Below are 5,124 nucleotides of genomic sequence, written 5' to 3'. Positions count from 1 at the left end.
TGTGTCATTCTCTCTTTAATATGTTCGTCTGAGTCATTTTGTATATTGGGTTGTTTTTATAGCATTTTGGTCACAGTATTGCCGGGTTGGCACATGGCACTTTTAGGCCCAGACAATAAGTAGAGTATGGTGGCTGTTTGTAAGACCCATCGGGTCATTATTCTTTACACTCTCAGAAATAGATAATAAAATAGAACTTTTTCTCTCCGAAGATACATTCGAAACCCTAATCAAATCCCTTCAATTTCTGCTCATCTCACAATGTTTTCAGTAAGATTTGGATTGCACCAGAAAATACAGATCGTTTCTATAAAAGAAAGAATAAAGTAAATGAAAGTTTAAGTTTAAAATCAACTGAAAAAGATTAAAGCTAAACATGGACATAATCTTAGGCTCGTGTATGCACTTTTTGCTTCTTTTTTTTCCCAAGATTTGGTAGTACTTTTTTGAGTACTAGCCTAACAAAGTACCCTATAGTAGTTTAACTTAGCTCAATTTCAGAACAAAAAGTCAAAAGGAAAAAAGGAAGAAAAAAAAACTTTTCTTTTCTCCCATTTTGAAGAAAATTTCGGTAATTTATAATCTCAAAGTACGACTAAAACAAATACAATAGTAGCATTTTTGAATTTGTGACAATCTATTTGTATTAATCATCAACAACTTCAACATTAATCAAAAGTATTTGTATTAACCACATATACCTTTACGCATGGCTGATGAAATCGAAATTTAGCTCTACAGCAATAAAAATGGAAAACTTGAATGCATATAAACAGATCTTCCACTGACGACATACAAGAGATGCCAAGTTGATTCCTCATTTCACCTTCCCAATGAACTGATTTTTAATAGATCTTGAACTGTCTATTGCATTATTTAAGTTTCCAATTAACACGTGTCAAACACGAAAAGGACAATGACCACTTAATCATGACATCAACAGTGGAATGTTCAGATGAAAAATCAAGAAAATGGCATAAAAAAGATTTGGCAGAAAACGCTTTTATCAAAAGCAAGAAAAGAAATGAAAAAAAATTGCGAGATAAATGCAAAAAAAGACAGTCAAGTAGCTCGTTGAAAATAACAAAACATGGCCATTACTCCAAAATTACAATAAAAACAAGAGACATTGTAGTACTTCCCCGTTCTCGAACTACACAATGAACTCCTTTTTTAAAACTAATAAATTCAATAACTTAGAATCTTCACATGAGTAGTATACGCACAAGCACAAGTACAAACGTCAGAAATTGTTTAATGATTTTTTCATTCAATATGTTACTCGATAAATGAGTTAATCTCCAGAAAAGAAGTGCAGCATTGCAACTTTTGTTTTTATGGTTTAAAGGGAAGGAAAAGTTAGATTGTAACCTAAAGGAAAACACATTCCGAGGGTCAAGAAAGCCGCTCATTTGAGAGGATAGGCTGCAGCTCCTAGTCCTTTTTAGGCTTTATCACACTGATACTGATGATTAATATTTTAAGCATGGTGATGGACAAATAAATTAACAAAACCACCCCTTGAAAACCTATGTTCAATGAAAAAACTCACGAATGTCAACATACTTAAATAAAATAGCAGGCATTAAATTAGTTACAAGTTCCAATGCCATCTAATGCACTACTACATAGTAGGCATTTGAACATACATATTTTTTGCAAATAATTTAAATATTCTTTGTAAATTAACGTACAATTTTATCTATTATCTCAAATTAAAACTTCTAACTTTATTGAAATTCATTTTTACACACATTCAACTTCAACAATCCTCCACTGTCTCTTCTTAGAAGACGAGAGTCTATCAGTAACATCATCTCTATTCCTCCGGAGTAGGGGTAATGTCTGCGTATACATTATCTTCCCCAGAGCCCACTTCGAAATTCCATTGGGTTGTTTTTGTTGTAGTATTAACTTCAACAATCCATTTTTTCAACTTCAACAGAATATTTTCCAAACAAACCCGAATCTTGATTTCCAGAAAAGAATATAGAAGAAAACAGGAGAAAATGTGTAAAAACAAGAAGCCATTACTTAACAGCATTCATGGCTTTGTGCATCTTAGAGTCGAGAAGAAACTTGGAAGGAGAAGTGAGAAGGAGGGTTTTCACCTGCTGAAGAGGGATGGGTGTACATCACTAGAGCAATATATTGCTGAGAAACAGGTAAGAAATTGCAGCATTTTCATTTGATGGATTTTCAAATGAAGTTATAGCATTTAACACAAAACTCTTGTCCTTCTATTAAGAATCTGAAAAAACTTAAAACCATAATGGCACACAGGTCACTTAGCTTCCACTATACAACATCACAATAAAAAGAACGGACCACCGAATGAAACAAATTAAAAAGGGAATTGAATGAAAAATACCTACTTACATTAGGAGGAACACCTTATAACATGGAAAAAGAGGGCTTAGTGTAATTAGAACATGAGTAATTAGAACTTCTCTCATGCTTAAATCAATTCTGCAGAAGAACAATCACAGCAAGTACTGATCAACTAAAAGTATATTTCAAATTTGGATTCCAACTAATAAGAGGGCACGAGCTATTTGCCACCTAGTTTAACTAAACAAGTTGCAAGATTCTTGTTCAAGACAATGAAATAATCAGCTGATATTGTCTTTCACAATATGACTAAAAGTGGGTATCAAATGTTATGCACCTACATTTTAAAAAAAATTACAATAACTAATTTAAAATCTTAAGTCCAAATTTCAACACCTTTGATAATTTCACAAAGAAAATCTATTTTGATCTTACTCTTCTCGCAACAAAACCCAAAACACAGTTTATCACCAAAATGAATCACAAAAAATTGAAAGTAGTAAAGAAAAAGTATAAAAGCAGGTCACATGCTTGTCACAAATAGCCTACACTATTACACAAAAAGAAAAAGAAAAATCAAACATGCTTCAATCCTTTATTAGTGTGATCCATTCTCAGAACTAACTAGAGGGATGATTAGCAGTTGAGTCAAAAGAAAAGGAAAGTAAAGAAAAAGGCAAAAGGGAGCTCCCTTCAGTCCAAGCACAGATAAAAAGGGATGAATTTACCTCCCGCATCATTCACACATTCACAGTAGCGTATAGAAATACATATATGATTTCTACTGTGTTTGAATGAATGAGTCGGCAGCTAATCCAAATCCCTTCATCCACCTATGAGTGGACTGAAGGAAGCTCTCTTAAACCATTCAATACCGAATTAAATGAATGAAACAGGTAAATTACAAACAAATTTCTAAGAGGCTCAAAACTCAAACGAGCAAATAAGCAGTGTTATGTGCCCAAACATTTTCATAATTTTTTCAGTTTTCTATAAGAAGATATTTTGGCAGATCTCATCAAAAAAAATTGGGTAGATAAAAAATGTATGGTGATTTTTGATATGAGAGTAGAAATTCTCCTTACATTGATGCTTATGATTCAAGATCAATGGATTTCACATGTGGAAAGCAGCAACTCTTTTGACTCTTGAAATCGGACGGCGCCACACAAATGAAATGTATTTTTGGTGTTTTCTTTTCTAAATTTAAAGAGCTAATATAGGGTTCTGAAGGCAAATGAATAGAAGGTGGAAAGTAATATACCTGCAACATACCCTAGACCTAAAAGGAAAACAGATGTTCTTAAAAGGCAAAGGAAAAAATTAACGAGACGCAGTAACTCAAAAGCAGTAATATTTGTTAGTTTTTCTGCCCCTACTCTAATTGGCTGAATGAACCCTAACCCTAACCCACTGCAAATCCAAGAAGGAGAAGCTTGGCGAAAGCCTAGACTAGCAATTGACCACAGTAGAAAGATCAGATTACAAGGACAAAATCAAACTCACATAACATCATACAAATTAAAGGCGCATTTACCCCTGTTAATTGATGATCTGGTGAAGGAAGGAAAGATACTCCTGAAGCAGTGACCAACTCTCTTTAACGTCAAATAGTAAAAGCAATGACATTATAAAACTTACTACTTCGTAATATCCAAAACAGATAAACGTATAATCAGCGAAATAAATATTAACAACGAAAAAAAAACTTTTTCTCCACTTCCCTAAGAAAATCAATCGTTGAACCATGCAAGTGTTCTGAAGAAAACGAGAGAAATGGAAGAAAAAAAGAAGGGAAAAAAGGAGAAAGGGGAAAGAGTAAGCAAGAATCACGGAAGAGGGATAGGTAGTATTGGTTATATTAGCTTAAGTAGAGTGTAGTGTCACTCTCGGCCTAAGAGTCAGAGCAAAAGGGAAAGCGATGTATGAATGAAGATCTCTACAAATCTCTGCCAAAGAGAAACCAAACCTAGTGGCTAGTGGGGGTTCTCTCTCTCTTTCTTTTTTCTATACCTTATATTATACAAGAGGAGAGCTGTTGAAAAGACAGGCGTAGAATGGTGTATTTATACACATATGGATAAAATCACAGTGTCTTCTCTTTCTCTCTTCCCCCCTCCTTATCAGGGAAAGAGTTTTGTAGGAAAAAGAAGAAAAAGAGTGGTTCTTGTGGGGTTTTCTTTTCTTTAACCATTGTCAGTTTCTTTTACACAGTAAATACTACAGTCTAGCTGGCTTCTACTCATTTTACTGTTCTCCTGGTAGCAGCCTTTTGTGGGGCACCGGGAGAGAGAGACTGATAAAATAGGGTTAGAATTAAGAATGAGAATAGTGCAGGTCAGTTACGATGTTGTAATTAAATTGGCTAAAGTGACAATAATTGAATTTATACTTCCTTTCTCGATAAGTAAATTAATTTAATCCTAAATAATAATAAAATAAATAAAGAATTATGTAATACTTAGCCTTAAAATGCAGATGAAATAACATAAATGATAGTTCCGAGACCAAGGTTTCCGGGCACAGCAACAATGAAATCAAAAAGCAAGAAAGTAAAATTGTATTAAGCTTTGTATAGAATGTAGTGTAAGTTTACCAGAAAATTCGTGTTCTTTACAATGATAACTGAGCTCACTATCTCTTGCTGTATTTAGGGAATGAGGTCCTAGGATCGTGCCCCCTTTAATGTCAATTATGAGGGTCATTGATGAAGATATAACAGTGGACATAAATGCCAAATTCCTTGTAACGGGTCGTCGCTCTTAATGCCGCAAAATATTTTTTATTAAATGC

General features: G+C 33.8%; 1 long non-coding RNA gene across 1 annotated transcript; it reads right to left on the bottom strand.

Annotated features, from left to right (window-relative positions):
• Positions 1–1,552: 1,552 nt before the first annotated feature.
• Positions 1,553–4,464, bottom strand: LOC142164666 (uncharacterized). Its single transcript, XR_012695537.1, has 2 exons — positions 3,417–4,464; positions 1,553–2,469 (listed from the first exon to the last, which is right to left on the bottom strand). It is a non-coding gene; the product is annotated as an uncharacterized LOC142164666 (long non-coding RNA).
• Positions 4,465–5,124: the final 660 nt, after the last annotated feature.

This window comes from Nicotiana tabacum, chromosome 10 (assembly GCF_000715075.1).
Source record: "Nicotiana tabacum cultivar K326 chromosome 10, ASM71507v2, whole genome shotgun sequence".
Lineage (NCBI taxonomy): Eukaryota > Viridiplantae > Streptophyta > Magnoliopsida > Solanales > Solanaceae > Nicotiana > Nicotiana tabacum.
Note: the sequence above shows the minus strand (reverse complement) of the source record. Positions and strands in the feature narration are given on the sequence as shown.